Source organism: Carcharodon carcharias, chromosome 10 (assembly GCF_017639515.1).
Source record: "Carcharodon carcharias isolate sCarCar2 chromosome 10, sCarCar2.pri, whole genome shotgun sequence".
NCBI lineage: Eukaryota > Metazoa > Chordata > Chondrichthyes > Lamniformes > Lamnidae > Carcharodon > Carcharodon carcharias.
Genome location: NC_054476.1, coordinates 169,722,804 through 169,740,637, shown reverse-complemented (window position 1 = coordinate 169,740,637; position 17,834 = coordinate 169,722,804).

Here is a 17,834-nt window from a genome sequence, read left to right as displayed (position 1 = left end):
GCAATCACATCCTTCCTATAATGTGGTGACCAGAACTGCATGCAGTTGTGGTCTAGCCAGCATTTTATACAGCTCCAGCATAACCTCCTTGCTCTTGAATTCTATGCCTTGGCTAATAAAGGCAAGTATCCCAAACGCCTTCTTAACCACCTTATCTACCTGCCCTGCTACCTTCAAGTATCTGTGGATATGCACACCAAAGTCCCTCTGATCTTCAGTGCTTTCCAGGGTCCTACCATTCAGAGTGTAATCCCTTGCCTTGTTAGCCCTCCCCAAGTGCATTACCTCACACTTTTCTGGGTTGAATTCCATTACCACTGCTCTGCCCACCTGACCAGTCCATTGACATCCTCCTGCAGTTTACGGCTATCCTCCTCACTATTTACCACCCTACCAATTGTCGTGTCATCCGCAAACTTCTTGGTCATACTCCCTACATTTAAATCCAAATCATTTATGTACACCACAAACAGCAAGGGCCCCAGCACCGAGCCCTGCAGAACCCCACTAGAAACAGACTTCCAGTCACTGAAACATCCCTCTACCATCACCCTCTGCTTCCTGCCTCTCAGCCAATTTTGGATCCAACATGCCACTTTGCCTTGGATCCTATGGGCTTTTACTTCCTTGAGCAGTCTACCATGAAGGATCTTATCAAAAGCCTTGCTAAAGTCTATGTAAACCACATCAAATGCATTACCCTCATCCTGATTACCTCCTTCAAAAATTCGATCAAACTTGACAAACACAACATTCCCTTAACAAATCCATGCTGACTATCCCTGATCAATCCACGTCTCTCCAAGTGCAGATATATTCTGTCCCTCAGAATCCTCTCTAGTAACTTCCCCACCACTGAGGTTAGACTGACTGGCCTGTAATTTCCTGGTCTATCCTTTCCTCCCTTTTTTTAATAATGGGACAACATTAGCAGTCCTCCAGTCCTCTGGCACCTCACCTGTGGCCACAGAGGATTTGAAAATTACTGCCAGGACCCCTGATATCTCTTCCTTTGCCTCCCTCAACAGCCTGGCATTACATTTCATCCGGGCCTGTGGATTTATCCACTTTTAAGGCTGCTAAGCCTGTTAGGACTTCCACTCTCATGTTAATTTCCTCTAATATTTCACAGTTGTACACTCTGATGTGAAGACTGTTGCAAAGTATTCACTGAGGACTGCACCCACATCTTCCAGGTCCACACACCAATTACCTCAATGGTCCCTAATTGGCCCTACTGTTTCCTTAGTTATTCTCTTGCTCTTTATATATTTAAAAACCCTCTTTGGGTTTTCCTTTATTCTACCAATGCTTTCTCATGCACTCTCTTAGCTTTCCTAATTTCTTTTTTAAGTTCCCCTCTGCATTTTTTATACTCCTCTAAGAACTCTGCTGTATTGAGCCCTCGATATCTGCCATAAGATTCTCTTTTTTCTTAATCCTAACCTTTATGTCCCTTGAAATCCAGGGTTCTCAGGACTTGGTCTCCTCCTTTGTCTTTATGGGAATTTATTTTCACTGTATTCTCACTATTTCCTCCTTGAATGCCTCCCACTGCTCTGACACAGTTTTATCTGCAAGTAGCTGCTCCCAGTCCAATTGGACAAATTGTATCTCATCTTAGTAAAATTAGCCTTTACCCAGTTTAGAACTTTTATTCACAGCCCAACCTTTTCCTTTTCCATAACTATCCTAAATCTAACTGAGTTATGATCACTATCTTCAAAATGCTCCCCTACTGATCCCATAAAGAGACGTGTCACATGTTAATACTGTTTATTCCAATGGGTTGTAGTGTACCAATACATAGGATGAATGTCATAGCTTCTTAACTTTCACAAAGGCTTCTTCCTCTTCCATGACCAATGATGATTCTTTTTTAACAACAAGAGTAATGGTGCGAGCACTGTTGACAAGCTTGGCAAGAAATGACTATAATAGTTGATCGTGCTCAGGAAAGACTTGAGTTTGGTTACACTGGAGAGAGGGAGCATCTTTGATTGCCCTAACTTACTCTTCTACCAGATGCAAACCCATGGCATCCACCCTGTGACCCAGGCAAGTAATGTCTGGTGCTTGGAATGTACATTTCTTTTTCTTTAATCATACACCGGCATCCAAGAATCTTCTTAGCACCTCTTCCAGATTGGCCAAGCGTTTGATATCAGTTGACCCTGTGAGAAGAACATCACCTAGGTATACTACTACTCAGGGAAGTCCCTTGCAAATGACTCTCCATTCTCCTTTGGGAGATTGCACATGCAGACGATATTCCAAAGGGTAGGTGAGTATATTGGTAAAGACCGTTGTACATGTTGATGGTTATGTATCTTGAAGAGCTTTGAAGAAGGGTCATATGGACTCGAAACATTAACTCTGCTTCTCTCTCCACAGATGCTGTCAGACATGCTAAGTTTTTACAGTATTTTCTGTTTTTGTTTCACTTTGAATATCACTGTCCAAGATATCATGTTGCTTTGCCTGGGTCTGTATAAATCTATTTGTTTCTCTACTGTTGCCTTAATGAAAATGTAACTGGGAGCCAGATTAATTAGGGATGTTAGGAGTTATCATAGTAATTTGTAGACCAATGTATGCTTGAAATCTTTTATTTTGTTAAAAAATATTTAATTTTGGTTTCTAAAACCTCTGAAGTCATGGTAGTCTTATTACTTCTGAATTCAAGGCACGCATCTCAAAATAAAATACAAATTGGAAACTGTTGTGACCGCGTGATCAAGTTCCCCTCGACTATTTGATCCACCTGGCACACATCATCTGTCATGTCATTACACAGTTAATTATTTATATGGAGAGAGATTGCAGAACTCTGAGGTACAGAGGGATCTGGGTGACCTGGTACATGAAAGTACAGAAAGAGATTAGAAAGGCAAATGAAATGCTGTTGTTTATTACAAGGGGGATGCAATGTAAAAGTAGGGATGTTTTGCTACAGTTGTACAGGGTATTGGTGAAATCACACCTGTACAATTTTGGTTTCCTTATTTAAGAAAGGACATAATTGCATTAAAAGCATTTCAGAGAAGGTTCACTTGACTGCTTCCTGACTTGGGGTTGTGGGGGGGTTGTGTGGGGGGTGGTGGGGGGGTTGTGGGTGTTGTGGGGAGGTGGTGGGGGGGGGTTGTGGGGGGGGGAGGTGGGGGGGTTGTTGTTCGGGGGGGTTGTGGGGGGGGTGGGGGTGTTGTGGGGTTGTGGTGGGGGGGTGGGGGGGGTTGTGGGGTGGCGGGGGGGGGGTGGGGGGTTTGTGGTGGGGGGGTGGGGGGGTTGTGGGGTGGCGGGGGGGGAGGTGGGGGGGTGGGGGGGTTGTGGGGGGGGTGGGGAGGTGGGAGTTGGTGGGGTGGATGTTATCTTATAAGGAAAGATTGGGCAGGTTGAGCCTGTATCCCTTGATGTTTCGAGGAATGAAGAGATGACCTTATTAAAACATATAAGATATTGAGGGGTCTTGACAGAATGGATGTTAAAATGATATTTCCCCTTGTGGGAGAGACTAAAACTAGGAGACTCAGGTTAAAAATAAGGGGCCATTTAAGATGGGGATGATAAATTTTTCTCTGAGGTTTGGGAGTCTTTGGAACTCTCTTCCGCTAAGAGCAGGGGAGGCAGTGTCATTGAATGTTTTTAAGGCAGAGGTAGATAGATTCTTGGCTAATAAGGCAGTCAAAGGGTTTCAGGGAAAGTGGAGTGGAGGCCACAAGGGTCGCAAACAAACCTTATTAAATGGTTTTACTGAATAACAAAGCAGGCTTGAGGGGCCATCAGACCATATGACATAGGAACAGAAATTAGGCCATTTGGCCCATCGAGTCTGCTCCGCCATTCAATCAAGGCTGATGAGTTTCTCAACCCCATTCTCCCGCCTTCTCCCCATAACCTTTGATCCCTTTCCCAATGAAGAACCTATCTATCTCAGTCTTAACTACACTCAATGACCTGGCCTCCACAGCCTTCTGTGGCAATGAATTCCATACATTCACCACTCTCTGGCTGAAGAAGTTTCTCCTCATCTCTATTCTAAAAGGTCTTCCCTTTACTCTGAGGCTGTGCCCTTGGATCCTAGTCCCTTCTACTAATGGAAACATCTTCCCACGTCCACTCTATCCAGGCCTTTCAGTGTTCTGTAAGTTTCAATCAGATCCCCCCTCATCCTTCCAAACTTCATTGAGTATAGACCCAGAGTTCTCAAAGTTTCCTCATATGTTAAGCCTTTCATTCCTGGGATCATTCTCATGAACCTTCTCTGGACCGTCTCCAGGGCCAGCACATCCTTCCTGAGATATGGGGCCCAAAATTGCTCACAATATTCTAAATGTGGTCTGACCAGAGCCTTATAAAGCCTCAGCAGCACATCCCTGCTTTTATATTCTAGTCCTTTCGAAATAAATGCCAACATTGCATTTGCCTTCCTAACTATCGACTCAACCTGCAAGTTAACCTTAAGAGAATCCTGGACTAGGACTCCCAAGTCCCTTTGCACTCCAGATTTCTGAATTCTCTCCCCATTTAGAAAATAGAAAATAGTCTACTAGAAAATGGCCTACTCTTGCTTCTAATTCATATGTTCATTCATCGTGTGTATGTACATTAAGTCTAAAGAATTGATTTATACCACAAAGACAGTAAGTCAGTATTTGTAAAGAGAGGACGGGTAATGATATGTATCCTTCATTATTCTTCAGGGTAATTAGTTTTAGCCTGTTTTCCCTTAGGGTTTCAAAGCCAGAATTATTGTCAACTCTTGACCATGTAAACTAGGGTTTTTTTTAGGCAAACGTTGGGTTTTTCTTTGAAATCAGAAATTATTTAAAATGCTGAAGTGAGCATTGAGTGAATCTTTGGTAGGTGTTTGATTGACAATATTCAGAGCTTCATATTTTCCTGGAATAAAAACCAACAATGTAACCCATATATCCTTAAAAGGGATAATGTTGCTCTTTCAGGAAGATTTGATATAAATTTCACTTCCTGGAACAGCCTCTTCCAAGAATTTATATTTCAGTCACCACAGTATCTGGCAAAGTTTCTTTGCAACAGATGTCTTGTCTGCTTCAGCACAACTGTTATGATGTGGTTTCTGTGGAGCCAACCTAATGCTAATGAATTTTGAAAGAAAAACAATTTTAGCATAGTTATGATCAGTAAAACATCTTAAATTGAGTTATGGAACATCAACATTTACAAGGCCCTGGTAAAACAAAGGTTAGCCATTTCCTCAGCGTGATGAAACCCCAGATTATCAGAACTTCCATTCTGACAATCATAGACTGGCAATGAGATGGTGAGTGGCAGGATAGGACTTTGCACACAGAGGAACTGACAAAAAAAAAGCAACCCTCTACTGAAAGGGACAGTCACTAAGCTTCAGTGCATCCCTTAGTAGGGGACAAAATAAGTGCCATTGGCAAAGGCCTGGGGGAAGGACTTCAGTCCATTTTTTGGACTTTAGAAGTGTGAAATGAGTCTATGAAAGGAGTTGGAAAATAAATAAAATAATGTGGTATCCTCCTGGTTCTGCCTCTCTACTGGATATTTTTGTATAAACTGTTCGTTATCTTGTTGGTTGGAGTGAGCTACTGAGCCTGATGGTGTGAGGGAGCTGAATTAACATAAAAACAACAGTGATTAACCCAGGGTGAGTCAGGAAATGCATCATTCTGTGTGCACTAATTTTTCTACCTCATGCTGTCAGCAGCAGTACTTCTTTCAACCTGGTATTTTCCCTTTCTGAAACAAACAATATATTTAAAATAAAATGAAGGAAGTCTTGAGCATTCTTTTAGGGCAATTGTGTTTTCAAGCAACTTTTGGAAGTGCTAAAATAATGGTAGCTAAAACAAAATTGCCCCCGCAGGGCTGAATTGTATCTTGCACCGGAATGACCTAATGTGTGGTATCAGGAAGATACAATAATTTTCATAATGTTATTTGGAATTTATTGTAGAGTCATAGTGGAGTCTGTGTCCATGTGTGTGTGTGTGTGTGTGTGTGTGTGTGTGTGTGTGTGTGTGTGTGTGTGTGTGTGTAACTTAATTGAGTTAAAGGCAGCTGGTCCGAAGGCTGAAGTTGAGTTAGGCTTGAGATGTTAAATAGATAAACATCGGGGAAATTTTAGAATGTGAGGAGTAAAGGGAACATTTGCAGTTTTAAATACACCAGACTAGCTTGAAGTCAAAAGAGATGTTTCACCAGGCCAAGTTAAGAAACACTGGGCTGAATTTTGTGTTTGTCGGGTGGGTGGGCCCGACTAAATCGGCAGTGGGTGCATAGCCGATTGCCGCCGGCAAAACAGGCCGCACCGCCATTTTGTGTGGTCGGGCCAGTTAAGGCCCACCCAGCGCATTTCAGATGCCTGTGTTCATCGGGAAAATTAAATCGGCGGCGGGCATGTTCAGACCCCCAGTTCCAATGGGGAACCAGCAGTCTGTATAAAGCGTGGCCAGGCAGCCTCCTTTAGGCTGTTCACCATGGCCAGTCACCAGGCACTACAAGAGGTGAGGGCAGAGGAGGAGGGGGGGGAAAGGCTGCAGGGTAAGTCAACGGGGGAGCCACTGTGCCCCTCGGTTCTCAGGTGTCTGCCTTGCTGTCCTCCTCCAAGAGGTGACAAAGCATCAGGAGGTGTTGTTTCTGGGGGATGGGAGGAGGAGGGCCCCCCACATGACCAGGCAGGTGTAGCAGGAGGTGGCGGAGGCTGTTAGCTCCCATGATGCTGTGCGGCGCACAGGGACCCAGGGCCGCAAGCGCTTCAATGATTTGTTGCGCTCTGGAAGGGTGAGGACCATGTCAGCCTTGGCCATTTTACCCAGCAGGTAGCCTTAACCTTTGAGTACCTCCCCCCACCCCAACGTCTTACTGTCATTACTGCATTGGACATTTGGCGCACACTGGGTGGGCAAACAGATAGTGACCATGCTCACATCAGCCTTAGTGGGCGAGGAGAAGATGGGTTCTCCCCGCAGCATATGTTGATGTTTGTTGCATTTGAGTAGTCTGGGGGCAACCTGCAGGGGAGGCAGCTCGACACATACTCAGAACTCCAACATGTCCTATTGGTAGTGATGAGATGGTGCAAGGGGAGCCCCAAGGTGTCGAGGCCAAGAGCCATCTGCTGGCCTCGGTGCCGCACCTAGTTGCGCCTTCTTGCCATGGGCGCTAAGACCCGTGTGTTATTGAAAGTGATGGACGCCAAATGTGTCCAAGGTGGCCGTTGGGGGAGGGGGTTGGGAGCAGTCATACTATCTTCTGGGGACTGATCACCAGTAGTGTGGACAGGAGCCGCTGGAGGCCTCAGATGGGCCACTGTGGTTGGGGTGCGGTGTGCACGTGCAGAGTACATGAGCGATCAACCCGAATAAATGCTCTTCTCTGTTCTGCAGGCAAAAACTGTGAGCAATATCTGGGAGTGCCAGCGGACTGGTGGTGGGCACACCGTGCTGCAGCAGCTCACCATGTATGAGGAACAGGCCATGGAGCTGGGGAGGAGGCAGGCGGCCAGGTCAGCAGGTGTCAGTGAGGCTAGGGTCCAGTGGCCAGGAATTTGAGGGCCACAGTCCCATCCACTCTGTCTCCCCACCATCCAAAGCACTGATGGTTGCTGCAATTGTTAATGCAGCAACACTGCTCGTTCACAGACTGATACAGTCAGACGTGTGGGTCATACACAAAGGTCCCTCAGCCCCTTGAGGATGCACATCTCTAGCAACTTCCAAAGTCACCTTATCCCATTTGTGACCACTATCCCCATGGCCTAACATGCCAGGGCATCGCTGCTGCACAGCCAAAGACTTATTGCATCTTAGGAGGGTTTGTACCTCCACCACCCTTTCAGCCAGTGTGTCCCACATTACTCTGTCCAAAAGGCCCTCAGCACCTCACCTGTCAACCTCATGGCACTCAACTTAAATAAATGCCACCATGTTGGTCATCCCTGTGCCAAGGGGAAATGTTGCCTTCTGTCCACCCGGTCTATGCCCTCATAATGGTATGAAGGTCAATAATGTGACCTGTCAATCTCCTGTGCTCCACAGCAAATGTCCCAAATGTATGCAATGTTTCCTCATCATTCCAACTCTCCAGGCCAGCATGCATCCAGGTCAGGAATCTCTGCACTCTCCCCACTCCAATACCATCCCTTCCATGAAGTGCAGGTCACAACTGGACGCAGAAGTGTAAATGTGGCCTCGACAGTGTTTTCTGCACTTGCAACATGACCTCCCTTTTCCTACATTCTATTCCTCAGCTAATAAAAGCAAGTCTGCCTTCGACCTTGTTATACGCCTTATGTTCCTGTTCTGCTACCTTAACGGGTCTGCCCAGCAAGGTCCCTGTAATCGTCGTGACTTCCCACGGTCCTACCATTACTCATGTATTCCCATACCTTGCTTGTCTTGCCCAAGTGCTTAACTGCACAATTATCCACATAACATTCCATGTGGCATTCCTTAGGCCATCTGACCAGCCTGTTTGTATGCGCGTGTAAAGTTTGGGCCTCCTCTTGACTATTTACCACCCACCAATCAGAGGTGAGCTGGCAAGATAGATACAGAATTGGCTAGGTCATAGAAGACAGAGGGTAGCAGTGGAAGGGTGTTTTTCTGAATGGAGAGCTGTGACTAGTGGTGTTCCACAGGGATCAGTGCTGGGACCTTTGCTGTTTGTAGTATATGTAAATGATTTGGAGGAAAATGTAATGGGCTAATTAGTAAGTTTGCAGACGACACTAAGGTTGGAGGAGTTGCAGATGGTGAAGAAGATTGTCAAAGGATACAGCAGGATATAGATTGGTTGGAGACTTGGGTGGAGAAATGGCAGATGGAGTTTAATCCGGATAAATGTGAGGTAATGCATTTTGGAAGGTCTAATACAGGTAGGAATTATACAGTAAATGGCAGAACCCTTAAGGGCATTGACGGGCAGAGGGATTTGGGTGTACAGGTCCACAGATCACTGAAAGTGGCAACGCAGGTGGATAAGGTAGTCAGGAAGGCAAATGGCATGCTTGCCTTCACTGGCAGGGGTATTGAGTATAAAAGCTGGGAAGTCATGCTGCAGCTGTATAGAACCTTGGTTAGGCCACACTTGGAATATTGCGTGCAATTCTGGCCGCCACATTACCAGAAGGATATGGAGGCGTTGGAGAGGGTACAGAGGAGGTTTACCAGGATGCTGCCTGGTCTGGAGGTTATTAGCTATGAGGAGAGGTTGGAGAAACTCAGATTATTCTCACTAGAGCGACAGAGATTGAGGGGCGACTTGATAGAAGCTTACAATATTATGAGTGGCATAGACAGAGTAGATAGTCAGAAGCTTTTTCCCAGGGTGGAAGAGTCAATTACTAGGGGACATAGTTTTAAGGTGAGAGGAGAAAACTTTAGAGGAGATGTGCAGGGGAAGTTTTTTACGCAGAGGGTAGTGAGTGTCTGGAATTCGCTGCCAGAGGAGGTGGTGGAAGCAGGTACGATAGTGGTGTTTAAGAGGCAGCTTGACAAATACATGAATAAGATGGGAATAGAGGGAAATGGACCCCGGAAGTGCAAAATGTTTTAGTTTGACAGGCAATATGATCGGCGTAGGCTTGGAGGGCCGAAGGGCCTGTTCCTGTGTTGTACTTTTCTTTGTTCTTTGTTCAATGTTCATCTCCTTAAGTTCTTGAAGGGTGAGCGATTTATGAGGCTGGGGGGGAAAGGGATGAAAAGTGTTACTGACTGAACACTAACTGATGCAGTGTCCTTGTTATTAACTTCAGTATCACCATCGCATGGCCACACCCAACACATCCAGAGCCCCTCCACACCTGAGGGGCATCACTTGCAACTTGCATCACATCCTTTCAGCCAGCCAGGACCAGCGCAGCGACAAACACTTCGGTGGGGATTATGACATTAGCTAGTGTCCCAGGGCACGGTGGAGAGGGCACTTCACAATCGCCGGAGGAGATGGCACGGACAGAGAGTGCCGATGGCGCCAGCAGCTGGAGGACATTGAAACTTACAGAATGCTGAAAGGCCTGGATGGAGTGGACGTGGGGAAGATGTTTCCATTAGTAGAAGAGACTAGGACCCGAGGGCACAGCCTCAGAGTAAAGGGAAGACCTTTTAGAGCAGAGAGTGGTGAATCTATAGAATTCATTGCCACAGAAGGCTGTGGAGGCCAGGTCATTGAGTGTATTTAAGACCAAGATAGATAGGTTCTTGATTGGTAAGGGGATCAAAGGTTACGGGGAGAAGGCGGGAGAATGGGATTGAGAAACTTAACAGCCATGATTGAATGGCGGAGCAGACTCGATGGGCCGAATGGCCTAATTTCTGTTCCTATGTCTTATGGTCTTATGACTGCAGGGGACCAGGCACATGCTGAGTCGGGCAGTGATGATGTGCCTCTGGAGATGTCACCAATGCAGCAGCTACAGGACAAGCGGCCGGGTGCGCGGGAGCATCTGGCAGTGTTTGCATTAGGGTGTGCTTCACTGTGTGGTGGAGGAGTCCAGGCAGAGTGTCAGTGATGGCATGAACCTCAGGACAGAGCTTCAGGCTTCCTCCATTGAGAGACTGGCGACTCTCATGGTGAGGGGCTTCGATCAGATGGAGACTCTTCTGATTGGGATACGCTCTGACCTGCAACTCCTCACAATGCTAATAGCCACAGGTGGTCATTCGCAATGTGGGAGATGTTCTGGGCACCAAGTGTCACCATTCGGTGCCCATCCATCTGCGGTGAGCAGGGAGCTCCAATGTGACCTCACGTTGGCGCAGCAGCTGCCTGTCATTGCTGTGAGCCCCTCTCAGGGCGCTCCGGATGAGGGCAGCAGCTCCTCTCCGCCCCTCTGCCAGTGACCGTTGCAGCCATTGAGGCTGCGACAACTGGTGAGGTCTGGAACTGGCCGCTCCCTCCCAGGCGGGGCCAGCACAGGCTCCACGGGCCAGAGAACGCCCACCAAGGTCATCGAGGCCAACAGGACAGCAGAGTCAGCAGCTGTCTCAGATACCATTCCCAGTGATGAGGCAGCACCAAGACGTAGCACCCGCACATGTAAGCATAAGGCATAGTAGGCACTCCACGGGTATGTCACTGGTGATTTTGTATTGGCCCTAGATTAGGGAGTGTTTCATTATCTGCTTCAGAGCGATGTTTGTGCTTTATTTTAGTGGGAACAAAGTCCTGTTTTCTGACCATGGCTGAGGGTGTTTCCTTTGTGCTGCATTTGTATGTTTCACAGACATATCATGAGTGTTTGAGTGGACATTGATGTTTCTGTACTAAACCCTTAGTTGCAGCTGAAGAGGTGGAAGATGTAGCACCAAGTGCCACCTGTGGAAGCACCAGGCAATGCTGGTCCTGCTGATCCATGTGTGTGGAGCTAGCTGAAGGTTCATCGGATTAAAGTGTCCCAGATGTCCTTGCCTCCTTGGTGTAGTAGCGGGTCGGTGTTCTGCCCCTTATCATCGCCCTGTGCTTCCTCATCCTCTGAGCCACTGCTGGATTCTTCATGTGCAGCCTCATCCAGTGCGTCAAGGTCTTCATCGTCAACTGCATCCCCCCTTTCCAACATAAGATTGTGCAGAACACAGCATGCTACCACTATCACAGAGACACAATCTGGGGGGTACTGGAGTGCGCCCCCTGAGCGGTTCAGGCATTGGAAGCACATCTTGAGAAGACCAATGGTTCTCTCCACCACAGCCCTTGTGGAGCCTTGGCTCCTATTGTACCGCTGCTCAGCTTCTGTTCTTGGATGGTGGAGAGGCATCATGAGCCACCTTCTGAGGGGATAGCCCTTGTCACCCAGCAGCCATCCATCCAGCCGGGCTGGAGCACTGAAGCGTCGTGGGAGCTGCCTGGGTACCTTGCACAGACTTGTAGAATCAGCATCCTGTGATCACACACTATCTGCACGTTCATGGAGTGGAAGCCCTTCCTGTTGACGAAGGCACCGGGCTCACCTGCTGGTGCCTTGATGGCCACATGTGTACAGTCTATAGCACCCTGGACACGGGGGAAGCCAGCAATGGCCGCGAAGCCTCTGGCTCGCTGTGTCTGACTTGTCTGGTCCCAGCGGAAGTGGATGAAGGTCAATGCCCGTCTGAACAGAGCGTCTGTAACCTGCTTGATACAAGTGTGGACAGCTGATTGGGAGACACCGCAAAGATCACCCGCCGAGCCCTGGAAGGAGCCAGAGGCATAGAAGTGGAGGGCAGCTGTGAGCTTCAGAACCGCTGGCATGGGGTGTCCTCCCACACAGTTAGGGGAGATCTCAGGGCCAATCATCTGACAGATATAGTTGACTGTTTCCCTTGAGAGATGGAGCCTCCTTCAGCACTGCACCTCAGAAATATTGAGGTAGCTGCTTCACCATCTGTATACCCTGGCAGCAGAATAGTGGCGTCCACCTTGGACAACCTCTTGGTCCAGTGCCCCTTGTACCTGCACCTGGCCTCCCAAAGGTGGCTCCCCTGGAGACTGCTTGTCCACTCCTGGCCTCCTCCTTATTCTATCCCTCCCTTCCTCCTCAGAGGAGCTGCCTCCAGTGGAGATGTCAGAACCTATAACCCCAGGCTAAATGGAGGCCTCCAGAAAGCTGCAGACCCGATAAAGATTCCTGTCTGCAGACTGCTGAGCTGAAGCTTCAAAGTACAGAGAAAACTATTAGAAATCGATCTGAACTGCTAACAATCACACAAGCAAGTTGAAAACACTTTCTGCATTAAATACTTCAGATTAAACATTAACAACCCCTCTGAGCTCACGTATCCCACCTGTGGATGAGGTTTGTTAAAAAATCAGTCACCCGCCTGCCCATTGGGCCCGTGCGCCAAGGCGATGATCACACAGGCTCCTCAAAATCGGCTTTAATTGCCGAGTTAAGGGCCTTAACAAGGTCTTTAATTAACGGCGGGTGTGCATCCCACTTCATAGCGCCCACCCAGCTAAATATCGTGATGCCACACGCTGACATCGGGCTGCTCGCGCGACATCAGTGCACAACATTTTAAGCGCTGATGTGCAGGCTCCACTACCCGCATGTCAGCCATAAAATTCTACCCAGTGTGTTTATTTTTCCCAAAAATTACTATAAAATTCGTGTTATGATAGATTTTTTATTACTAGAGAGGTAAAGCCCAAAGACGTAGTGCAACAGTGGGAATTTGCATTCAAAGGGGAAAATATGTATAAAAGAGAGAAGGCTGCATGCAAGGGAAAGAATTCTAAGGTCTAACAAATGTGTAAAAGCCTCCAGCCTCTGTGCCCAAACTGCTGTCTACAAGGAACTGAAGCTGAGAAGAACTCACTTTGAATTCGACTGTTCAGGGTATCATGTTACTTTGCCTGGGTCTTTTAAAATATGTATGTCTTAGTGTTGCCTTAGTGGAGGTGTAACTGGGAGTTAGTTTAATCAGGGGAGCTAGAAGTTATAACAGTAGCAATTTGTAATGCTGTGTATATGCTTAAAGTCATTTTTTAATTAATAAAGGTTAATTTAGTTTTGTTAGAAACCTATACAACTCGATGATCTTATTACTACTGAATTCAAGTCACGCATGTCAAAATATATACAAATTGCGAAACAGTTTTGGCAGTTGTTTCAAGTTCCCCTTTGGGATTTGAGCAGCTCAGCATTTACCATTTACTGTACCATAACAGTGGTATTTTTTTTTAAAACTCTTTAGCTATGAAGAACCACACAATTACAATTCGTGGTAAGTGAAGAATGCCAGCGATTCTTCAGTGATAACTTCCTCTTAAAAGAGTCTTCGACCTTAACTTCCTCTTAAAAGAATCTGGAAATAAAGGTCGAAGACTCTTTTAAGAGGAAGGCCTAAATTGGATAACCCAACAGGTGAGAGGATCACAATATACGGTTAACTCGTGGCTATTGAATGTAATGCAGGCAGAATGGCATGGTGTTGGATTGTGCTGTTCGTTGGCTGCACGCATCATTACATGCTAGCATAGCACATAGTAAGAGATCGGACATCATTGCGCTACAGTTCAGACAAGGGGCCTGGATAGTGGAGGTGCCAGCTCACCGGAGGACTGGGTTGCATAAGAATTCTATGATGTCTGATGGAACCAGGCTAAAAAAAATGCTGATGAATATATACAACAGAACGCTTACTGTATTGGGAAACCTGATATAAACTTGCATTAAATTTTGAAGCTAATGGAGGGTTCCGGCAGTAACTTGACACAGGGCTTTGCACATATCTTGAAACCCGTGCTTCCCAAGCTGGAATGGTTGGCCAACTCCACCAACAGACTTGTGGATCCAATGATGATCCAGCCTCTGATGGTCAATATCTCAATTTCCATTGCAGCACAAGTAGCTTCCACCGAAAGTCTGAGTTCTACAGTGGAAGCTCAAAGTGAAATCATGCAAGCCGTGGATACCAGCGTTCAACAGTGCTTGCAGGGTGTCACAGCTGTCCAGCAATTCATCTGCTAGGTTTGTTGAAGCTCTGTCTCAAGGGAGTGGTAACGGCTTCACTGAGCACTGTTATGGACAATGTCTGATTTTAAGTTGAACTACTTAAGTCTTAAATTTTAAGTCTGGATAGCCTTGTGATTAAAAGGTTTCAGGTCTTTTGGATTTATTTGTTTATATACATTTTTAATGAGGTCTTAAAAACCCTGAAGTTAAAGAGACAGTGTTTAAAATTTAGTGATTCTTGAAAGAAAAAACAAAGTAGAAAAGCTTTACTGTTGTCCAGCGACAGTGATCAAGGGACACAGACACAAAATAGACAGGAGCTGAGAGAGGGGTGTTCGGCATGTGTCAGAGATAGAAAACTGGGATTTTAAGCTCTGAGAGAAGAAAAACTGCAAGGCTAGTGGGACAGTGGTGAACTGAATAATCAGTAATGGGACTCAGTAAAGTGATCAGTTTAGTGGAGGTGCTACCAGGAGAGGAGCACAGTTAACGTTTCGAGTCCCAATGACCCTTCAACAGAACTAAGTAAAAATAGAAGAGAGGTGAATATATAAGCTGGTTTAAGGGGTGGTGGGGGGGGGACAAGTAGAGCTGGATAGAGGGCCAGTGATAGGTGGAGATAACCAAAAGATGTCACAGACAAAAGGACAAAGAGATGTTGAAGGTGGTGATATTATCTGAGGAATGTGCTAATTAAGGGTAGAAAGCAGGACAAGCAAGGTACAGATAGCTCTAGTGGGGGTGGGGTGAAGGAATCAAAAAAGGCTAAAAGGTAGAGATAAAACAATGGATAGAAATACATTTAAAAATAATGGAGATAGGTGGGAAAAGAAAAATCTATATAAATTACTGGAAAAAAAGTGAGGGGGGGTGGAATAAGATAGGGTGTGGGGATGGAGGAGAGAGTTCATGATCTAAAATTGTTGAACTCAATATTCAGTCCGGAAGGCTGTAAAGTGCCTAGTCGGAAGATGAGGTGCTGTTCCTCCAGTTTGCGTTGAGCTTCTCTGGAACAATGCAGCAAGCCAAGGATGGACATGTGGGCAGGGTGGTGTGTTAAAATGGCAAGCGACAGGGAGGTCTGGGTCATGCTTGTGGACAGACCGAAGGTGTTCTGCAAATCGGTCACCAGTCTGCGTTTGGTCTCTCCAATGTAGAGGAAACCGTATTGCGAGCAACGAATGCAGTAGACTAAATTGAGGGAAGTGCAAGCTTCACTTGAAAGGTTGCAACAGCAGAAGGTGCAACACCTGTCCCTTTACTTCCCCTCTCCTCACCATCCAAGGGACCAGACACTCCTTTCACCACTGGGTGACACCTTCGGTACTTATGGAAACAAGGTACCTTCTTCACACTGAAGACACCCTCTGTCATGTTGTATGCCGTAATCAACATGCTAAATGATATAGATATCTGGTAGGTCGAAACTGGGCATCCAGGGGTAGGGTGGGATATCAGCATATGCAGAATTCTATTCAACCACAATCTGTAATATCATGGCTGTAATATCATGGCTGGACATTACCATCAAGCCAGGGGACCATAGAGCTATAGAAAAGTTGCAGCACAGAAGGAGGCCATTCAGCCCATCTTGTCCATGCCAGCCCGAGGACACCCAGGTGCCCTTTCTAATCCCACCTTCCTGCACCCAGCCCATAAAGTGCAGATCCAGGTACTTTTTAAAAGAGTTTAGAGTTTCTGCCTCTATCACTAACTTGGGCAGCCAATTCCAGACACCCACTACCCTGTGCGTAAAAATGTTCTTCCTCATGTCCCCCCTACACCTTCTGCCACTTATCTTGAATCTATGTCCCCTGGTTCTAGAATTCTCCACCAAGGGAAACAATTTTATCCTGTCCACTCTATCTATTCCCCTCAATTTTGTAAATCTCAATCAAGTCACCTCTCAGCCTTTTTTGTTCTAAGGAAAATAACCCCAACCTATCCAATCTCTCCTCGTAGCTACACTTTTCTAACCCTGGCAACATTCTTGTAAACCTCCTCTGCACTGTCTTCTGAGCTATTACGTCTTTCCTATAATGCGGTGACCAGAACTGCACACAATACTCCAGTTGTGGCCTCACCAGTGTTTTATACAATTCCAACATTATATCCTTTTATATTCTATACCTCTGCCAATGAAGCAGAGCATTCCATATGCCTTCTTACAACCTTGTCTACTTGAACTGCTGCTTTCAGGGACCTGTGTACTTGGACACCGAGATCTCTCACTTCATCTACCCCTCTTAGTGTATTCCCATTTATTGTGTAATCCCTGTAACTGTTTGATCTCCCTAAATGTATGACCTCACACTTCTCTATGTTAAAATCCATCTGCCACTTTACCACCCACTCCACCAACCCATCTATATTGTTTTGGAGATTATGACTATCCTTTACACTATCCACTACTTGGCCAATCTTTGTGTCATCTGCAAATTTCCCAATCGTGCCCCCCCCATGTTCACATCCAAATCGTTAATATATAACACAAACAGCAAGGGTCCCAACACCAAGCCTTGTGGAATACCACTTGAGACAACTTTCCATTCGCAATGGCATCCATCGACCATTACCCTTTGTTTCCTGTTACAAAGCCAACCTTTTATCCAGTTTGCCACATTACCCTGAATCCCATGGGCTTTTACTTTCCTGACCAATCTGCCATGTGGGACCTTGTCAAATGCCTTGCTAAAATCCATGTACACAACATCCACTGCACTACCTTCATCAACCCTTCTTGTCACTTCCTCAAAGAATTCAATCATATTTGTGAGGCAAGACCTTCCTTTAACAAATCCATGCTGACCATCCCTGACTAGTCCATGCCTTTCCACATGACAGTTAATCCTATCTCTCAGGATTGATTCTACTAATTTGCTCACCACTGATGTAAGACTAACCGGCCTATAATTGTTTGGCATTTCCTTTGATCCCTTTTTAAACAATGGAACTGGGTTTGCATTTCTCTAGTCCTCCGGTACCTCCCCTGTATCTAGTGAAGATTGGAAAATCATCCTTAGAGCATCTGCTATCTCCTCCCTGACTTCCTTCAGCAGCCTCGGAAACAATCCATCTGGCCCTGGTGACTTATCACAGAATCACAGTGCAGAAGAGGCCCTTTGGCCCATCAAGTCTGCACCAACACATGAGAAACACCTGACCTAACTACCTAATCCCATTTACCAGCACTTGGCCCATAGCCTTGAATGTTATGACGTGCCAAGTGCTCATCCAGGTACTTTTTAAAGGATATGAGGCAACCCGCCTCCACCACCCTCCCAGGCAGCGCATTCCAGACCGTCACCACCCTCTGGGTAAAAAAGTTTTTCCTCACATCCCCCCTAAACCTCCTGCCCCTCACCTTGAATTTATGCCCACTTGTGACTGA